Here is a 22,881-nt window from a genome sequence, read left to right on the forward strand (position 1 = left end):
ACGTGGTTGAAATATTTGCAAAAAAAAATCTAAATTTGCTATGCAAGGATTCTGAATTCGACTAAATAATATCAGGATTACTCGAAATGATCATTTTCTAGTTAAAAAAAAGGTTAGCAATTGAATATTCCAGCCGTTTCTCACCCGTGGTAGGTGCCTGACGTATGGCGTCGCGGTGTTCATCAAGCTTTCATAGCATGCTAAGAAAAATTTGATGCTTTTTCAGGGAAAACCGTTGATTCCGGAGACATCGGATTGTTTGCCGATGCGCCAGGTCTAGGGACAACGAATCCATATGCTCTCTTCGGGAAAAGTGTTCTACAGACCGTTCCCCATAGGCCTGACCATACCAGAAGTTGGCGCGTGATTTTCCCAGACCTGTAGGAGCGTTTGAACAAAAAGTTCCAATTTCCCATAGTAATTCCCATGTAAACTTTAACCCTGATGCGCGCAGCCAGTTTACAACCAAATGAGCTGATATTTGGCATGAAAGTCCCTATGGGCATGCCCTTCAAGGGGAACCATACTAAAACTTGATCCGAGAACTTTTTGAAAAACGTACCCATCCTAATAGATATCGTTAAGCAAAACTGTATAGAAACAACTTTGCCCAAGACGGCAAAACGATCCGGGTTAACCCTGGCAAGTTATCAGTGATTTAAAGAAGACGATTTTGCATGAAAAGATTATTTTCACCAACTTTAAACGATAAAAAGGGTCGGTTAACCGACTTCGTTAAAATTTTCACAGTTACTTATTTTTCCCTAAGGAATCAAATTAGTGGATATCAATGAGGTCGATTTGTTTTGTTGTCACCCTAATCAAAATTCAAAGAATTACGACGATGTGATTCTCCCAGTCCTTATTTTTTTTTTAACGTAAAACATCCTTTTATTTAAGCAAAAATTAAAATATTAACAGTCCAGTTTCGTTAATCCAAAAGATTTTCGGATACTCGAATTACGAAATATTTTTTTTTGTTTTAAATTCCCTTTTTCTAAAATTTACTCTAAGATCTTTTAGATCAATTTAATTTTTAATTTGAATTCAATTACAAAAATAACAAATAAAAAATTTAAAATTTACCCAATATCTCTTTATCATTTTACTCATTAATCCTTAAATATCCTTAAACTATGAATTTTGGACAAAAATAGACTATTTTACTTGAAATTACATAAGAAAAACAAGCGTATTACCATTGGATTCAGTTTCAATTTGCTGAAGATTTCTTGATACACAACCTGTAGAGTTTTGGACTGAAACGTTTAAGTACCTGGAATAAAAAGAAAAAAAAATTGTTAATAATTTGTCAATAGATCAAGCAAAGAAGCATATTCTTATTTAACTAGTCTTCCATTTCAGCTGTTTTAATTATTTTTCAATTTATTTCATTCGAACGAAATTATGATCTTTTGAAATTCCCAATACCACGATAAAATATTTTTCTTTAAAGCATTTTAAATACAAGTCTTAACATTCTAAATATTTTTTTCTTGTTTGTCTTTAAAAAATGGATCTAAAAATAAATAAAGATGTATGAGAATGTTTTTGCAAAATATTCACGATTAAATGATAAACACATCTTAATTCCATTATTGCGCGTATTCCCGAGAAAGACACGCGGCAAACCAGCCTCGAAACGACGCGCCGCACTTTCGGCAAATGCGTGCTGTCAAATCCCATACTGCGCGTTTTGTTTTTGTTGATCTTCTTCTTCGAATCGCCTGGCATTGTTGCCAGATATGTTCTATATTGCACCAAAAGTGCAGAAAATCGCTGGCAACAATGTCTTCGGCATATTCTGAAATGCCGCGCGGTATGTACCTTTGAAAGAAACGGACAATAATCATATCCAATAATTTGAGAGAAGCGATGGAAGTTTTGTTCTACGAAAAATAAAACGTTTTTTTTTATTGATTTATTTTCTTTTCAACGTTTTTGTTATTATTATGGTAAGTTTTTTTGAATCTTCATACTTTTTAGCCTTTTATATAATTTCTTATCCCCTTTTCGTTTATTTGCATTTTTTTACAATGTATTCTATAAAACTATACCATAGGTGTATTGAGTACCATAAACCTGAGTGATTCGAGTACTTTTGAGATTTTATTTTGCAAAGCGAAAACTACTTCAATGTAGCACATACAAAAATGGTTTTGGGAGACACTTAAATTGATACTTTTATGAAACCTGTTTCTAATGATTTTAGAGACAATTTTGAAATTTTGTATTTACATGACCTCGTATTTATATGCATTTTTAAAGGTTTTAAGTTTTTTTGGCTCCATCATTGTCATGATTTTTCTTTAGACTCTATAAATTTTGCTTCATGTAGGTACAAATTATCACAAAATTCCATCTACAAGTTGATAAGAATAGTAACCTGCACGTGTTGGTACTTTAAGGTAGCGATTTTCCTCGTCCTTGTAAAGTATTGAAAGTCATCATTAATCAGTGATTGGCAACATAGAATTCAATGATTGCTTCACAAAATCATATACCTTGTGAGACACATTTTATTTAAATTTTAACATATTCGATAGCGGTGTGCTCTCTTATACTAACTGACATTTTGGTAGTTGCGAGAAAATCGATTTTTTAACTTTGAATTACTGTTTCTGGAAAACTATTCGACAAACAATTGTTGTAACAATTTTAAAGTATGCACCTGACATTACTTAAAGACATTGTGAAATATAAAAACTTTTGAAATGCTAGAAAATTTTTGGCAGAGAAAATACGAAAAAAAATCATGCTTGCAATTGGCACAAGTGTGTTTTGGGAGGTAATTTGTATGAGTTAGCACAAATGTGCACAGGGCTTTGGTACAAAAGCGTGCAAAGTAATTTTATTGTTAAAATAGTTCAAATTAGTTGTTTCAATGTTATTTTTTCACGAGTTGGTTAATTCAAGCGTAAGAAAAACATTTTATATCAAAACTTTTTTCAAACACTTATTTTAGTTGGAATTTGGTAGGAAAATTAACCTTTTGAAAAAATTAGCATTTAAATCAAAATTTCTGTATGAAAAAATTAGTGAAATTATATTTTTTATGAATATAGTTGTAAAACCATCCATAATACATCAACTATGACGAATACTAGGTTGATGTATTCCTTAAAAACATAAGAAAATGATGTTGTAAAAACTTTTAGCTAGTTTATTTTATTTCAATTATATCATACGACCTTTCAAAAACGAATGGTATCCAAGGCACAAACCGTTATTTAGATTTATGGTGAATTGCAGTTGGGACAAGTGTGTCTCATGCAATGGAATCGATGAATGTATTGAATAGAACAAATGTGCCCTAAATGAATTAAATACGTAATATTTTTAAGTATGGACGACCCATACAGTTGTGCCAAGTGTGCACATCAACTATGGGAGATGTTGTTACGTAGTTTTTTGCTTGGACGACCCCTGCAGTTGAGCTAGGAGTGCACAACGACTTGAATAATATTAAATTGGACTTTTTGGTTGGGCTAAGTGGGTAATGGGTTGGGGAAAAATGTTGTTACGTCATTTTTTTTTTGCGTGGACGACCCCTACAGTTGAGCTAGGAGTGCACAACGACTTGAAGAATGTTAAAATTTGACTTTTAGGCTGGGCTAAGTGGGTAATGGGTTGGGGAAAAATGTTGTTACGTCATTTTTTTTGCATGGACGACCCCTGCAGTTGAGCTAGTAGTGCACAACGACTTGAAAAATGTTAAAATTTGACTTTTAGGTTGGGCTAAGTGGGTAATGGGTTGGGGAAAAATGTTGTTGCGTCATTTTTTTTGCATGGACGACCCCTGCAGTTGAGCTAGGAGTGCACAACGACTTGAAGAATGTTAAAATTTGACTTTTAGGTTGGTCTTAGTGGGTAATAGGTTGGGGAAAATTGTTGTTACGTCGTTTTTTTTGCATGGACGACCCCTTCAGTTGTGCCAGGAGTGCACAACGACTTGAAGAATGTTTCAAACTGGGCTTTTGGGTTGGGCTAAGTGGGAAATGGGTTGGGGAAAATTGTTGTTACGTTGTTTTTTTTTTTTTTTTTTGCATGGACGACCCATTCTGTTGAACTAAGAGTGCATAACAACTTGAAGAATATGAAATTGGATTTTGGGTTGGGCTCAGTGTCGTTGTGCACTCTTAGCACAACTGTAGGGGTCGTCCATGAAAAAAAAACGACGTAACAACATATTTTCCCCAACCCATTTCCCACTTAGCCTAACCCAAAAATCCAATTTTAAACATTCTTCAAATCGATGTGCACTCCTAACACAACTGAAGGGGTCGTCCATGAAAAAAAACGACGTAACAATAATTTTCCCCAACCCAATGCCAACTTAGCCCAACCCAAATGTCCAGTTTGAAATATTCTTCAAGTCGTTGTGCACTCTTAGTACAACTGCAGGGGTCATCCATGCAAAGAAAACTACGTAACAACATTTTAAACTAACCTAAAGAACCTTAATACACTAATCCTAATCAATGGGTCGTCCAAACAAAAAAAAACTACTCCACTAAACCATTTTAACACACTTCACCTAATTGATAATTCCTTCTCGCTTCCAAATGTGCACACTTGTGCTATTTGCCTTCCAAAATAGTGCTCCATAATATTGCTCAAACTAGTAAGGACACCTGGCAATTTACCATAATATTATAGTGTAATCGTATTTTTATGGATTTGCGTGTTTTCAAAAGGCCAAGCCATGATGGAAAATAAGAGAGCACATCCATGATGCATTCGAAAATGTCAGTTAGTACAAATGGTTGCAGGGCGACATCTCCGCGTAGGAAACGAATTTTTCAGATCTGTTAGAAGCGTTTTGTAGGGAATTTAATAAGCTAAAAGATGGCATCATTAACTCATTTTGGCCCAATTTTCAGTTAGAACATTAGAGCACACCGCTATCGATATGTTAACATATTGGTACTTTTTAAATAGACCACACGGAGAAAAAAGTGTTCCGAATATCGTGAAAAAGCGTATCATGGAATTTGAACACTTTGTTCGTAGTTCCCAAATTCATGAACGCTTGTTCACGATTTTCGGAACTCGGGAGGAGGGGGGGGGGGCAACAAAAACTTTAAATAAAATTTGTACCAGCCTTATAACTTTCAATTATGTACAGCTTATAAAAAGTATTTTTAACTGACATTTAGTAACAAATAGCACAGTAGCTAATAAGCAAGCAAGTTAACATACAAAAATATTTTTTTCAAATATTGAGAAACAGCAGTTCAGATCCAAATAATCAAATCATTAACACGCCAAACAGCTCTGATTCTCCTCATTGTCGTTTTAAACAATTTAATCGTTTCCCTTCATTTTTTTCACGAAACAATCCAAAGGTTTTAAAAAATTATGTTAAGTTGAAACATTCATAATAATAAATAATAATTTAAGATGCGACCACTTCACTTTGGATAATCGAAGAAAAGAACAAAAATGTTGTCTTATTTTTAAATGACGACCTTAAATATGATCCCCCTAGCTACGTCTAAGAGATTTAGAATTTATAAGATATCGGTGATGAAACATCAAAAAATGCATTTTGTCATTTAATTTGCAATCTGCTTTTCAAATTTGACTGAAATTAGGTCGTGAAACTCTAATTTGATTTTAATAAAAAAATACTAATCTAAAAAAAAAGGTTCCAACAAACTTAAAAAATATAATAAAAAGGGTCATTCAAGGGTTACTCCAATCCCCCATATCGCACGCTTCTAGCCAGCACACTTCTTTCGCGCGTTCCACATATCGTTCTGCAAATCTCCCGCTGCCGCCGCGTCATGATTGAACACTGATGGTAATGCAAGGTAAAGCAAAAAAGGGCAGACCGTAGAACGAATCGAGAGATGCCGGTGGTGCAGCCAATAATCAGACTCGCACAGATCCACGCCACTTTCGCCACATGGGATCAACCGACAACGTGGTTTTCGCCGACGCCGACGCTCCTCTCCGGGGCAGAACCGGTTTTTCGGGACGTCCAAAAAAAGAATCGATGACGAGGCATGGTTGGTGAGAAGCCTTTCGTGGATTCTCTGCTTACATTGGAGTTGTTTTGAAGTTTTACGGCGATGACGGCTTCGGCTGGGGGAAAGGGTAGCAGGAGTACGCTGACGTTGCTGCCGCGTTGTTTACCAATATTTTGGACCCCGGTCAGCACGTTGTTGTGTTTTGGATCGCTGACCGCGGGGCTCCGTCGATGTATGTGTGAGGTTGGAACTTTACGGAGAATGAGAGAGAACGATGAGTTGAGGGCATCGTCGCAGCGTGGAGCTGAACGTGACGAGCCCGTTTTTTTCAGGTTATGTAAACAGCGGGAAAGAGTGAACTCGCGCGATCTCTCCATATCGGGATCAACCTCCACGACCGGTACTCACCGGGTAGTGGCGTACTGACACGTTGTGCCCGTAACGGTCAACGGCGACGCAGCGAACTGATTGTTGACCCGGTGCTAATGAGCTGGCGGCCCTGGAGTTGAGCTGGCTAGGAATCCGGCACGTGTGTGAACTTTACGGATTTCAAAGCGAAGAGACGTGAGTCGGAGTTGATTGACAGAAGTCCCTTTTCTGGTGCCAGATTAGGTCAAATCTTATCATCGATTCTTCAGAAACATTTTCGATGATAAACTCCGATCTTAATTGCTTGTTTACAAGAAAGGCGGTCATGTTCAAAGCACCAAACACCGAACTTTATCGCCACACTCTCCCAAATTGATACTGTCTAACCCCAACGGTCCTGTGGCCCCCGAGGATGACCTCCTCCAGGGAGAAAGCTGCCATGAAAGCGCAATTCGAGCCTCTGCTGCCCTTCTGCTGAACCTTTTTCGGCAACGTGGCCATACTCGTTCCCCGAAAATGGCAACATATAATAATTAAACGAGTGAATCATTTCATCCCATCCCATCACCGTTGGGGGTTCCAAGTCCTTTGACTTGCTCTTTTTCCCCTTCTGAACGGTGTGTGGTGATGCTCTGAAGAGCACATCCCACGATGGTGAGATATGGGGCGATACGATCATGATGAAGCGCAACAACCAAACATTTTGCGAAAGGGAAGTTGGGGTTCAGATCAGTGGAACCTCGAAACTGTCTTTCCACAGAATGTTTTCATAAAACGGTTGAGAGCAATTTACTCACAGTTTTATTCTAATAAAAAGAACCCGTGCAAAAACAATAAAAATGCTGCTCTCAATCCCATGATCAATGATTTATCAGTACCGTGCTTTGACAGTGTCGGCCATGACCGCCACATTAAATTAACGTCATTTTTGGTCTGGTGAGCGTAGATCGAGAGCAATATCCTCTCAATTTGACCCTGCTCTAAAGCAAAATCCAGACCACTTTGCATTCAACCGTCTGCTGAGAGTAAAATTCAACCAAAACGACTTTTCCGTGTCTTCAAAAAGTGAGCCAAGAGATGTCTCCCCCCAAAAAAAGAACCCTTCTCACCTCTGATGACCCTATTCTTCCCGCTTCCCTGCTCCCCGGCCCGTAAAAATTAACGAGATATGTGCTAAAGGCCTTCACGTCCTCAAGTATCGTTTAGTGAGGCTGCTCTTTTTCGCTACCATCCTGCGCTGCATGCTGCGTTTCGATGAGCAAGCACAAATATGATTATGATTTGGGATGCTGCTGCTGCTGCGTGGGAGGCCAACCAAAGGTTTGTCGTGCAGGGGCGACAGTACCATTTCTGGGAGTTGTGAAATATTGCGAACGGGGTTTTTTTTTTGCTCCTCCTTCGCATAAGTCGTTATTAGGGTGATTCTACAAAGTGGAGCCAAATTTGGGCAAAAAGACGTCCTGTCAAAGCTGGGGAGGGGGGAGGAGCGTGGGCGACAGGTAAAGGTCTGCGAAGGCTCCGAGACATGTTGGGTGCAATCGTTTACTTTCTGGTTTGGGCTTTTTCGTGTAGGCTGATGGTGGAGGCTTTTGGCAAAGTTTTCGCTACGGCAAAGGTAAACAGAATCAAAGAAAGTGTGTTTCGAGAAGGTACATAGCCTGGAAGTATTCAAGGTTGGTAAAAGAACGTTTTGTTTCTGCAAGAATGAGGAGAAATTATTGAATAATTGGCAATACTGTCAAAAGCTTTGAATTTTCTTTGAAATTTAGGCAACCTTCGATGCCAGATCGTGTATATTTTGTTAAATATTACTTAAAAAAATTACCATATTAAAAATACGCAGTCTGTAATTTATTCAGCAATTTGTTTTATCGATTTTCCCTACTTTTTGTTTAAAGACTTTTCTGTTTTGTCATTTCAGTTATTTTTTTTTTTTTTTTTGATCATTTTTATAATTTAAGAAATTTTAGTAATATAAGTAATTAAGGTAATTTTAAAAATTTTAGTAATTTTAATAATTTTAGTAATTTTAGTACTTTTAGTAATTTTAGTAATTTAAGTAATTTTAGTAATTTTAGTAATTTTAGTAATTTTAGTAATTTTAGTAGTAATTTTAGTTATTTTAGTAATTTTAGTAATTTTAGTAATTTTAGTAATTTTAGTAATTTTAGCAATTTTAGCAATTTTAATAATTTAAGTAACTTTAGTAATTTTAGTAATTTTAGTAATTTTAGTAATTTAAGTAATTTTAGTAATTTTAGTAATTTTAGTAATTTTAGTAATTTTAGTAATTTTAGTAATTTTAGTAATTTTAGTAATTTTAGTAATTTTAGTAATTTTAGTAATTTTAGTAATTTTAGTAATTTTAGTAATTTTAGTAATTTTAGTAATTTTAGTAATTTTAGTAATTTTAGTAATTTTAGTAATTTTAGTAATTTTAAGAATTTTAGTAATTTTAGTAATTTTAGTAATTTTAGTAATTTTAGTAATTTTAGTAATTTTAGTAATATAAGTAATTTTAGTAATTTAAGTAATTTTAGTAATTTTAGTAATTTTAGTAATTTTAGTAATTAAAGTTATTAAAGTAATTTTAGTAATTTTAGTAATTTTAGTAATTTGAGTAATTTTAAGTAATTTTAGTAATTTTAGTAATTTTAGTAATTTTAGTAATTTTAGTAATTTTAGTAATTTTAGTAATTTTAGTAATTTTAGTAATTTTAGTAATTTTAGTAATTTTAGTAATTTTAGTAATTTTAGTAATTTTAGTAATTTTAGTAATTTTAAGTTACTTTAGTATTTGTAGTAATTTTGTAATTTTAGTTATTTAATTCATAATTCATGATTATCATGATTATCATGATTATCATGATTATCATGATTCTCATGATTATCATGATTATCATGATTATCATGATTATCATGATTATCAAGATTATCATGGTTGTCATTTTTGTCATTTTGGTCATTTTGGTCTTTTTGTCATTTTTGTCATTTTTGTCATTTTTGTCATTTTTGTCATTTTTGTCATTTTTGTCATTTTTGTCATTTTTGTCATTTTTGTCATTTTTGTCATTTTTGTCATTTTTGTCATTTTTGTCATTATTGTAATTTTTGTAATTTTTGTAATTTTTGTAATTTTTGTAATTTTTGTAATTTTTGTAATTTTTGTAATTTTTGTAATTTTTGTAATTTTTGTAATTTTTGTCATTTTGTCATTTTGTCATTTTGTCATTTTGTCATTTTGTCATTTTTGTCATTTTTGTCATTTTGTCATTTTGTCATTTTTGTCATTTTGTCATTTTTGTCATTTTTATCATTTTGTCATTTTGTCATTTTTGTCATTTTTGTCATTTTTGTCATTTTTGTCATTTTTGTCATTTTTGTCATTTTTGTCATTTTTGTCATTTTTGTCATTTTTGTCATTTTTGTCATTTTTGTCATTTTTGTCATTTTTGTCATTTTTGTCATTTTTGTCATTTTTGTCATTTTGTCATTTTGTCATTTTGTCATTTTGTCATTTTGTCATTTTTGTCATTTTTGTCATTTTTGTCATTTTTGTCATTTTTGTCATTTTTGTCATTTTTGTCATTTTTGTCATTTTTGTCATTTTTGTCATTTTTGTCATTTTTGTCATTTTTGTCATTTTTGTCATTCATTTTTGTCATTTTTGTCATACTTTGAATTATTTGATTTCGTCGATAATCAAAGATTTTGGAACCATTTTTTTAAGTTCATTCAACTAAGTCCTCGCGGTCAGCAAATTATTGCAGAAATAACTCGTTAAATCTCCCAATCAGTCCATGTCAAAGTGATCAAGTACTAAATGCACCATGATTTGCCACGATGCCGTCGTGTTGTTATCGGCTTTGATTTTTAGTACTGCTGCAACAACCCCCGGTAGTAGTTTTCAGGCTGGCACCCATCCAAGCGCCATCAATCCAGTCCCAATCGCTGATCCGTTGATGAAATGCATACACTGCACCGCACCGAATACTCTGAGCTTTGCCCGGACTATAAATGTTTACAACACTTGCTCAATTTGTATAAAATATTAAAAGCTCCCCCGTCCACCACGTGGGGTGGGTGGGAAAAGACCCCTTTTAACCCGTTCACGTGACCACACTAGACTCCAGGCTGGACAAAATTCGCCGAGTTGGTGCTTGGTGCGCCGAGAGTTGAGTCACAAACCATGAATAAAATATGTTTAATGCACTTTTAATGTGCTGTGTGTGTGTACCGGTCACCTGTGTTACGGGGCAGTACGTACACCTGTGGACTCCGGTATCGCCGTCGTTCTTCGTGCTTTTTGATGCACGCGCGTGCAACACCTCCATGGTTTGGAATTAATGCTGCCAAGCCGACGACGGCCAACCAACGGTGAGAGGAGCATACGGCACAGCATAAAATTGTTGGGTTGTCAGTGGTTCACAACTGTACATTTTTAAATGTGATTTTTTTTTTTATTTGAAATGTTTCAAAAATTTCAAGATCTTCAAAGGTCTAAATTTTCAAATCAAAAAAATGGTTAAATTTTCTCAATTTGGAAGTTAGTTGGGAACCCCTGGACCAGTGTTTTGTTAGTCTTATCCACTTCCACCTGTTATAATCTCTGAACCATCCACCGTGTGTAGCTCGCATGTGCAGTCTGTGAACATAAAGCTTTACAGTTGACGAATATTTGCAAAGTAATCAAAGCGACAGAATATCTCGCTAACTTATCGTGTCATCGAAGCAAAACACCGGCTGTTACTGTTTGCGAACGTAATGTGGTCTAATTAGTGCAAACCGAAATTTGCATAATTTGTCGCTTCGGACATAAATTATCGAAACTCCACGTCCAAACATTGTGGGATGGGATTCTTTCCATTTTTGCAACTCAACTCCCACGGATTAGTTGCATCAGAAATATTTACAGTTGTACGATTTCCCAGAGAAAACCACTCTGATGAAACCCGCGCCAAAAAGTGCAAATTTCGCATACATTTGTTGCAGTTTTATGGACATCTCGTAAAACATACGGCCAAGCTCCGTCTCGATCCCCTTCATTCAGATCGGACATGAGAACCAACCCGACAACAAAAAAAAAAACCACCACACTGTCACTATTTTTATGTTTTTCAAAATTATTTATGCATCGTGGCGGCTTCGTTGCACCTCCCTCAAACATAATGCCCTGCCAGCGCCACCACCTGGGGGTATTATTGTTATTGTTGCCATTTATGCTGATGCAAAAGCCCGGGCAAAATTTTAGCAAATCAGCAAAAGTGCACCAAGTGGGTCACACCAACCGCAAACAAAAAGGGGGGGAGGGGGAGGTAAAACGATACCCCCGGGCCGAAGAAGGGTTTCCAGCAGGTAGAGGGCGCAACAGATGGTCCGCAAAGAATTGGTAGCAGGTCTGGAACGGAACGGGTTTGGCGTGAAATTTGAGCCCGGCCGTTTTTGGGCGAATTGGCTGCCTAGTGGGCTTTACTTGTTGAGGGGCCCTGGGAAAGGCCTTCGACGAAAGCTCGAAGGCGCCCCCCCGCAGTTGTTTGGGGTAATTGGAAGACTTGGTTGACTTTACAGGTTGTGTACTTGTTTTCGGGGTAATCCAGCATACTTTGAACAAGGTGTGAAGGGTTGAAGGCTTTTGAAGTTTGATCGGAAGAAAATGCATAAAGGTCTTGAAACCGCAATGTTTGCTATTTTTTAAAGCATTGAAAATATTCAATTTGTTTTGAAAACAGAAAAATTAAATTGTAAACCATTTCAAAAAGTTGAGAAGAAAGATTATAATGTGGTTCAATCAATGTTAAGAAATGAGCTCCGTACGCCAAATTTACAACTCATTTTTTAGCTATTTAAAGTATGTAAGCAGTTATCTTAAGTGTGCAAATAATAACTTATTACAAAGGTTTATGGAAAAATAATTGTTGAAATTTTAATTCAATAAATGTAAAAATGTGGTTGGCTTTATCACAATCCTGCTGAAAGCGCCATCAAATTTTTATTTAGAAAACTTCTTTGATCTTTTCTCAAGAAAATATTGTCATAAAAAATAAAAAATAAAAATTTCAGCAAATTTCAAGAGTAAATTCATCAAAATGTGGGATGATGTTGAAACAATAAAATTATGATAAATAAACATAAGTGGTTTGCTTGTAAGTTATCACGAGTTATCACGATTTTACGAAAAAAAAGTTTTGAAAAAAATACTTCGATGAAAAATATTTTTTTTTACTAAATTTTGAGTATGCCAAATAAATCGGGCGTCCAATTTCACTTAAAAGTTTCGTTGACACCAAATTTCTGTCTTATTACTGTTTCAGGCTGCAAATTATTGAAAAACACAATTTTTTTCGCATGTTCATAGATGAAAGGGGTCGTGCCGCCCCTCCGAAACGAGATATCAAAAAACGGACCTCGGATTCGTGATCAGGGACAAAAGTTACCTCTTAGGACAAAGTTTCAAATAAATCGGAGAGGGATTGGGGCAACTGCTGTGTGTTATTGTTTAATGTAAAAATTCGAGGGATCTTGAATGCATAAGCATAATTTGGTTCAAATGATACAAATTTCCAAGAGTTTAATTTTTTTTTTCTATTTACTTTCTGAGCTTAGTAATTTTTCTTTTAAATATTAAATTTGAGATCCGAAAAGATCAATTTTTTTATAATTTTCGATGCACTCAAAACATCCAACTCAAAATGTTGAATTCATATTATCATATTTATCAAACTCGGCAACTTTGCGGTGAAAAAAAAAATCAGATTTTTGCACCTTGTTCCATACATTACTATTTAAATTTTGAACAATTCTCCCTGACTTTCGGAAATAGATTTTATTTGCACTTTCAAACTCCTTTAATGACCAAAAATCCCATTAATTTTTTGAAAACATGTTTTTAGGGCCAAAAACTTGCAACTTTTGAGGCATAGAGAATAACGGACAACATTTTTACTGCTTGGTTATGATTTCTTAGAAAAGTTATGTGTTTTGGATGAAATCGTACAATGGATAAAATTTACCGAGAAAAAATGTTTTTTTCAGATTTTTTCTGTTTTATTATTGATTTTTTTAAAAGTGTCCATCTTTGCCTATTACTTTTTCTTTCCGATTTGCTGGAAAAAATCTCTTTAATGTTCGTTTTTGAACTTTCATAGGCAGACAATTTTTTGCTGAGATACAACATTGCTGAGTATAACAATTTATGAAATTAGGGTTTTCAAGTGTTATTTAATAAGCCTTTTTTTCAAGGGGAAAACATCTCGGCAAACATAAAGCATTTGTACAATTTTCAAATCATCAAAAAAAAAGAAAATACTTACCTAGCTGATGTTGGAAAAGACCCGAAATATGTATTTTTCAAATATTGCAAAAATATTTCTTTTTGTTTTCAAGAAAAATCGTAAAATTTCGCATACTTTTCGTTTTAACATTGAAATCTGACGAATGGTTGTCCATCTATCGACTTTTGAAAAAAATGGTCTTATTGGATGACACTTAGAAAAACCTAATTTTAGAAAGTCTGAAAGTGACTGAGAAACTAATTCTTCAATTTTGACAGTACAAAAATGAAAATTGCAGAAAATCTTATTAAATAAATACAAACATACTCCAATTATTATCAAAAAACTATGGGACTAAAACTTGTTTTTTTTTTATGTTAAAAACTTTAAGATTTTAAATCCGATTATTCATTAGTTGCTGTTTCTGAAGTATGAAATTTTTTTAGGGCATGATTAAAAAAAAAATTAAATAAATTGTCCCTACTTCTCTATGGCTCCAAAGTAGTGGGTTTTGTTTAAAAAAATATCCTTGTATAAATAAACCACTTTTTATGCGAAGCGTTACATTTTTTTATTTGTCGGTTTCTCTGAACCGCCGCAACATTTTTGCAATCTTTTAATAGCAGCTTGTAGGTTTTGTTCAGACCTACAAATCGCATTTTGAAGCTTGCAAAAATATTGTATGATTTAAGAGCAATCGACAAAATAAAATTCGTAACGCCTCCGCGTAAGAAGAAGTTTATCTGTATCTATTTTTTTAAGTTTTCATCAATACCTATAACTTTGCCGAAGAAACCAAATAGATCAGAAAATTCCTCCAAAAGATAGATATATTTTTTTTTAATTTTGCGTACTTTTTTTTTGCTATGAACAGCTGTCAAAATTGTATGAAACCTTGCATGGGTGAACAAATGACACAAAAGGGTTTCTTTGGTCGCTGATTGGACTTTGGATGCTTATAATTTGAACGAATTAGGCTTAAAATTGAAAGAAAATACAAACATTGTAAACCAACCTGATTTGTCCCTGTTTTGTTCGCCATAAAGTCTTAATTTTACCATAAACTCTAAAAGTTATTATGAATTATGAATTTTTAGCATGCAAAATGTTTGATAAAGCAATTGTTTGAACACAAAATGACTCAATTTTGCTCCATATGGTGTCACTTTAAAACCTTATTTAGCATACCAAGATAATCACCCCTCCTTCGTACCACGTTTTATTTTCATTAATTACCATCGGCCCCCTTCCCTGCAAACTGCATCCCTTTCCGATACCTTCCTATGCAAAACCCCCATTAGCAATGCAGCGCGCAGGTGACCATCTGTCCCTCCGATGTGCCACATGGACATTTGAGCCACTCACGAATCCACTAGCAGCGCGCCTCAGGACAGCCGCCAAATATGGTCTGAGCCCAGTCTTAAATCCACTTAACGATTCCAAGCATACATAAATTAACGACGGCAGGCCTTTCCCTTTGGGTTATTTCGGTGGGTCAGTAACCTACATCAGAGGATGGCTATTTTGCGAGGGGAGAGGGGGTGCGATTTCGCGATTACGTTACGCGCTGAGTTCAATCGAACTCTTGGCAAGTTGACGCTCCTAATTATCACCGCTGATGAGCTGGAACAACTCGGGAGATGTTGGTTTGATGGTGGTGTCCGAGATGGACATTTGCGTTGTTTGTTTTGCGGAATGATACAATGTTTTATTCACTTTGCCTCCGGGGTCAAGCTGGAAGTTCTGGTTTAACCGATTTTTATGGCCAGCTAGTACTCCGGTCTGCGGAGCGAATTTTGCATGTCAGAGTAGACTGGTCCAATTCGGAGTAGCGGGCGCCGGTATTGATCACTAAACGCGCAGGCGTTACGCATTGTTATTCCCCGATTTCTTCGAATCAACTCAATATGTTTGCAATTTAAAAAATGACATGAACAAATTGCTTCAAAAAATTGCAAAAATGTTAAGCTGATTTGGAGAAATCGATGAAAAGCGTAACGCCTGCACAGTGTTTATGATTATATGGGATGTCAAGTCCAAAAAAATCAGTTTCATTAATTTGAACCAGTCTGTTCCCGCAAAACAAACGCAAACAGCAAAGAAGATGTTAATCTCGTCACTCTTGCCTTCGTTTCTACTTCGTTCTCACCCCTGCTGGACTCACGGAATTCCTCTGAAACAAGCCCCCCCCCCCCCCTCCCTCTTCTCTCAAGAGGTTGGCATGTTTTGTTTTATTTTTATCTGGGGCCTGACCAAGTGCCTCACATCGCCGGCGAGGAAGTTCTGCGCTGACTTCTGGCAGTTCGTGATCTGCGTTACACACTTTCCACGGGCTTGACCACTACCGTTGCCACCGCTTATTAATAATTCAAGGGGCCGGGCAGTTTGTTTTTGTTGTGCGGCCTCTTTTGTGGTTTCGGCCGGCGGGTTAAACACACGTGAGAATCTACGATTGGGGGTTGTCGAATCGCTTGGGAGATTCAACCGGAGCGGATTTATGCTTTAATTCGATCGGATTTGACACGGGGTTCGGTGTGAGATTCTTGAGCAATTAAGTGCTGAACGTTTCTTTCCAAATTGGTTGCATCCTCTGAGCTATTGAAGCAATAACTCATGACACAACTCCCCTTTAGCCTCACCTCCTTAAGGTAGATTGATGAGAAACATTAACAGTTATGAATTTTCATGTGTACCCTTTTCAACATCTCCGAAGAGACTTCAAAGGGTCACGGCAATCAGCATGTTGGCAAACACAAGCCTTTGTAGACAAACCAATCGCGCTCGAAACGAGCTGTATTCCAAATGACAATTGCTGATGCCAGGGTCTACGATGACGCAAACAGCGCTCATGTTTGTACGGGGAGAACCCATAAACTATTTCCCGCTAGACTGGTGGCCGTACAGGCCATTCATCATCGGACGCCGGCCGCCGGACGGAGGCATTTAAAATAGTGGCCACGGGGCATAACTTATCGGGCCTGTTGCACCTGTCCAAAGCCAGGGAGAGTGCTGCGACGGCGGTATGTGCGTTATCGAAATCACTCACAGAGGTTTTCCGCTGGTGCATGATAGATCTGTCGCTGGACATGCGAGGTGCACGGAAAGATTTTTTTTTTAATTTTCAAGATTTTTTTATAATGGGATAAAGAGAAACCTCATTTACGCGGAGGCGTTACGTTTTGTAATTTGTCGATTTCTATGCAAAAACGCAACATTTATGCGTTTTTTGGGTTTTGACGTGTTACAAATTTTTCTTCGAAATGATGTTTTTTTCATTCTTCGAAATGAAAATGTTCTCATCAAGAAATGCAGAGAAACTTTGTTTTTAGAGGAGGCATTACGCTTTGTAATTTATCGATTTCCATGAAACACAATTTTTGCGTCAATTTTTGGTTTTAAACTTGTTGAATGTGTTTTTTTTAAATTAATTTACAAAAATGTCTCATCACGGAATACAGAGAAGCCTCTTTTTACGGAGTGGCGTTACGCGTTTTGTTTCGAACATTCCTCATAAACTATACACTATTTTTGCAAGCATCAAAACGCGTTTTGTAGATCTGAACAAAACCTACAAAATGCTACTAAAAGATTGCAAAAATTTTGCGTCGTTCCAGAGAAATCGCCAAATTAGATAAACGTAACGCATCGCGTAAAAAGTGGTTTCACTTCACAGTAAAACTTCATTTAACGCAGAGGCGTTAAGTTTTATAATTTTTTCAATTTTCTGGAACGATGCTACTTTGTCTTCTCAGAGAAACCTCTTTTTACGCGGTGACGTTACGCTTTTTATTTCGTCGATTTTTCTAAAACCATGCAATATATTTTCAAGTTTCAAAAAGCTTTTTTGTAGATCCGAACAAAACCTACAAGTTGCTTTTAAAAGATTGCAAAAATGTTGCGTCGTTCCAGAGAAACAAACAAATTAGAGAAACGTAACGCATCGCGTAAAAAGAGGTTTCCCTGTATTGTTTTTTAATTGTTTTTTTATTTCAGAAAAATCGTCGAAAAACGTAACGCCTCCACGTAAACAAAAGTTTCTCTATTGCTAAATCCATTTATCAAAAAAGAAGTAACGTTTTGTACTTTGTTGATTCCTCTTAAACAACAAACTATTTTATCAAACTCTACGGAAAACTTTGAATATAAGCAGCATTGAAAAGATGGCAAAATTATTGCATGTTCCATGACAATCAAAGCGTAACTTAGTAATTTAGTTTTGCTCTACCTAATAAAGTGCGAGGACGTTACCGTTTGTATTTTGTAGAGCTGGGACTTCGGATATCCGGATAATTTTCAGAATTAATAATTCTATTATAAAATGCACTAACTCATACAAGCCAGCTTTGTCTCAGGACTGTGGGGTGACATAAAGAAGAAACAAAATAATTTTACAGGTTTTCAAAAGACCTCTAATTTTGTATCACATGTTTAATGGCCAAATACTATTATCCGAAGAACTATATTTTATTTTTAAATCTATTTTGGGTTCATCAAATCTTTTTGTCCAAACAATTTCCAGTTCTGATACGATTTTCGTAGATCTCTTTTGATTTGGTTTGATTAAAAAGATGATATCTGGTTTAATATAGAAAAAAAATGTTAATTATCCGGATATTCGAAGTCCCAGCTCTAGTATTTTGTAGACCTAGCATTTTTCAAATCTATTTAAGCGATGTGTTATGTAACGTGCAGTTAAAACACGCGTTGTGCGCTGGCGTTACTCTTAATATTTCTTTAATAAATCTGAAATGACGTGATATCTAAGCAATTTTTTTGAATCCTATTTTAGATTGTAACAAGACGAAAAAATTGCTTCTAAAAGATTGCAAAAATAATATGCCGTGTTTAAGAAATCAATGAAATCCAAAGTGTAACGCCTTGATGGTTTGACTGTGCCTGAAACATAACGCTTCTATGAGACATTGTTTCAAAAAAATTCATGACAATCAACGCAAAACACCTTCACAAAAAATATTGTTCAGAAATACAAGGAAACCTCTTTTTACGCGATGCGTTACGTTTTTCTAATTTCTGGATTTCTCTAGAACGACGCAACATTTTTGCAATTTTTTGTAAGCAGTTTGTAGGTTTTGTCCAGATCTAAAATAAGCTTTTTGAAGCATGCAAAAATATGTTATGGTTTAAGAGATTTCTCTTAAACCATATACGTAACGCCACCACGAGAAACCTCTTTTTACGTGGTGGCGTTACGCTTTTTGTTTCGTCGATTTCTCTTAAACCATATAATATTTTTGAAATCTTTAAAAAGCGTAGCGTAGATCTGAACAAAACCTACAAATTGCTTTAAAAACTTTGCAAAAATGTTGCGTCATTCCAGAGAAATCGACAAATTAGAAAAGCGTAACGCACCGCGTAAAAAGAGGTTTCACTGTACTACTTTTCACTTGAAGGCGCTTTAATTTGTTAATTTCTCTGAATTGACGCATCATTTTGGCAATCTTTTTGAAGCAAATTGTGCGTCTTGTGCAGATCTACAAATCGCTTTTTGACGTGTGCGAAATCATTTGTTTTGTTTTCAGAGAAATGGACGAAATAAAAAAACGTAACGCCTTCGCTTGAAAAGAACATTCACACCTTTTTAGATTTTTTTGTGAATGATTTTCAACGGAAGATTTTTCCGTGTTGCGTGACGCATTCCATCGTGGCGGGGGGAGGCGGCGCTGTTTTGAATATTTTTTGGTTGGTTTGTTTGTTTGTTTGCAAACCAAATCCAGCCAGACTGGCGCGTGTCGCCGTAAAAATAAGTCGGCCCATCGATGATAAGCGAGCGCGCGGGGCTGGGATTTTCGTGTTCGATATGGATGGAAGAATGTCAGAACTTTGATTTTTTTTTGTCGGTGGAATTGTAGCTTGAGAGTTGTTAAATATTAGACCGGTTACGCGAGGCGTTACGTTTTGGTATTTGATGATTTCTTCGTTTTGAAACAATTTCAGTGCTTTTGGTTTGTCTCTAATTTCTAAACAAGTATTTTGAGCATAAATTATTGTAATTTTGAAGGCACAAAACCTACCCTGAAGACAGATATCAAACGAATACAAAGCGTAACGCCTTCGCGCAAATGAAGACTGCACGCTTCCGACAGCACCAATATTGCTCAATGCTTCTCGCTGAACAAACAACTCGCCAATCGATGCTCTTCACACCTGACACAGAAACCTGTGTACTCAGCACAGCGTGAATCCGCGCTGCAGATAAGAGTGCGAACCGTGGAACGTGCCTTGGATTACTCATACGGTCAATCGGCCAATCTCCCAGCAGCGGCAGTGTGTTACAACCCGGTAAAAAATGATGCTTCAAGCAAGAGAGGCACGTACCCTATCCCTTAACCTCGACCATCCCGTTCAGTTCAGTTCTCACGCCATTTGCGTCGCAACGGTTAGCCGTAATCTACTTGAGCTGGAGACCTCTTCCCGTGCAGCACACCCGTAACGCCGCCGTTACAAGTGTTCGTAATCACATTCCGCAAATGGACAGCTATCTCGAGGGAGAGCAGCAAAAAAGCTCATTTCCATGAAACAAACAGCCTGCCTGCCTCTGCGTACTTCGATGCCACAGCATTAGTCATCTAATTAGCAATCTATTGACGGAGCGAGACTCGGAGCCGGAGTGCTCGCAAGACGTGAAGTGTTTTATTGTCCTGGTTTGGACCGGCCTGACGCTTGATGGATACTGCACGGAGGGAAACTCGGTTGACTAGCTCGTTAACATCGTTGACGTTTGTTAAGAGTTCATCAATTCATGAACATATGTTCACGGTAACGCTTTCCAACATTTCTCTCCGTGTTCAAACCCCACATTCCCAGGCCGTATGAAATCTGCAACAAATGTGCATCGATCGCTGGCGGCGACGGTGGGGGGTGCGCTGAGACTGGACCAGATGCAGCGTCCAAGGTCATCCTGTTCACGATTCTATCGCGGCGAATCCCACGGAATGCAGCAGCAGCATCATGCTCGATGGCCAACACTTGGAACCGGTCCGGGGAGGTGAGGTTGTGATCCGTCAATTTACGATCCCCCTATTTGATGAAGTTAGAAGATGGTGGGACGGCCAAGACGAAGAGTTCCAAGCGCTAATTCAATCTGATCAAGGTCTTAGGCACTTCTTCACGGTTGAAGTGGTTTCCTTTTTTATCGCGAGAAACATTTAAGTTTTTTGTTTGCTTACGAGTTTGCAAATTTCGAGTGTACGATGAAGGTCTATGTTTTTTTGCTAGATTGTGGATTTACTAGGCGAAATGCTCACGAAGTAAATCCCAAGAATGATTAATGGATTTGAAACGGTAGATAACAGAAAAATAAGGTGTTCGTGAGGGGACTTAAGAGAACAGAATGTTTGAAAATGAAGTTATTGACTAGACGGTAACGGGGACGTCTGATGACTGGGCTGCGGACATCTAGATCGTCTGTCTACTGAGACGTCAGACGACCGGGACGCCTAACGTGGATTTTATGACGACTGAGACGACTGTACAACAGAAGCCAGTTTCTAGTATCAGAGACGCTTAAAGGCTGGTGACCATCAAGCCTGTTACGCTTAGCGTTCTTTAATTCTAGCGGTTGATATATTCAATATATCTCATAACTGACTGAAACGCTTAATGACCGTAATGAGTTATTACTGAGACGCCTAACGGTTAAGAAGTTTTAAATTATCTCATTACAGAGACGTCTACCAACCGAGACGTCTACCGACTAAGACGTCTACCAACAGGGACGTCTACCGACTGAGACGTCTACCGACTGAGACGTCTACCAACTAGACGTCTACCGACTGAGACGTCCACCAACTGAGACGTCTACCGACTGAGACGTCTACCGACTGAAACGTCTACCAACTGAGACGTCTACCGACTGAGACGTCTACCGACTGATACGTCTACCGATTGAGACGTCTACCAATTGAGACGTCTACCGACTGATTTCTGCAAATTTTGACATTTATCATTTGTTACAATCAAAATCTCTTAATTTATAGTTTCCGTCCGTTTTTTCCCCAAGACAACACAAAAGAATCCAAAACAAAACAAAAACCATCTGTCGCCCACTGACTAAAATCAAAGATATCTCCAGACAGTGTGTCTCTCAACTTTAAGACTTCTCTGGACAACCTTCCCCGAGATATTGCTGCTTGACCGCTAGCCAACTCCTTTGTTCCGGGAGAAATAATTCAACCCAAACGAAAAAAGGTTGCACAATAAAATAGGGATAATTTTCTATGCCCTAACAACAACAACAACCCCAACGGCAAGTGCACAAGAAGCAAAACAAAGACGGATGAAAAAAACCAACACTTTATAGGCTGACTTCTCCTGCAAAGAAGTCCCCCGAACGTCTAGGACGTCCAAAGCAAAATAAACACAAAAAATAAAGACTCAATGAAAACGTGGCAAAGGACGACGACGAAGGGACGCGCAAGTCCTTTTCACCACCACCACCGGGGAAGAAAGGTGCCACATAACAAACACACACACACACAGCGAAATGCGCTGCGGGAACTCTTTGTCCTGGGCGTCCCCTTTGCGCGGGAACTACATTAGAAACCCACCAGTGCACCTGAGCGCACCCCTCGTCCTCGGTTGACAGCGGCACTCCCGCTGCGAGCATCCCGGGTTTCCACAGACGCTCCGGGTTGTTTGGAAAGTGTTTGCCACCGTAATAAAGTGAAGCGCAGTGGTGGTGGTGGTGGTGGTGGTGCAAAACAAAGACTGTCGATGACGGGCCGGGGTTTTGAAGGCTTTGGCAAGGTGGTAGTCGGTTGGCTTTACTAGGATTGCAATCGGAATCTAATGAGTGGAAAAAAGTGAGTTGAGATTGGCAACTGTAGGGTGAGACGCCTAATTTATACGACTGCCGATTGAGACGCTTAAATATTCACACGACTTTAAGTGGAGATCCTACAGATTGAGACGCTTAAATAATTCCACGATTTTGAAAAGAGCACTTACATACTGAGACGCTCAAATGTTGAGACATCCACTAACTGAGACGCTTACTCACGAATTACTGAGAGGCTTAAATGTTGAGACGTCCACTAAGACGTTTACTTGCTTACTTGCTAAAAAACCTACTGACTGAGACGCCTAAATATTCACACGACCACTTACTGACACGCTGCTGACTATGAAACCTGCAGACTGAGACGCCTAAATATTCAAACTACTTTAAACGGTCCCAACAGACTGAGACGCGTAAATATTTCCACGACTTTGAACCTACCTACAGGCTGAGACGCTCAAACATTGAG

Source organism: Culex quinquefasciatus, chromosome 3, assembly GCF_015732765.1.
Source record: "Culex quinquefasciatus strain JHB chromosome 3, VPISU_Cqui_1.0_pri_paternal, whole genome shotgun sequence".
In the NCBI taxonomy this organism is placed as follows: domain Eukaryota; kingdom Metazoa; phylum Arthropoda; class Insecta; order Diptera; family Culicidae; genus Culex; species Culex quinquefasciatus.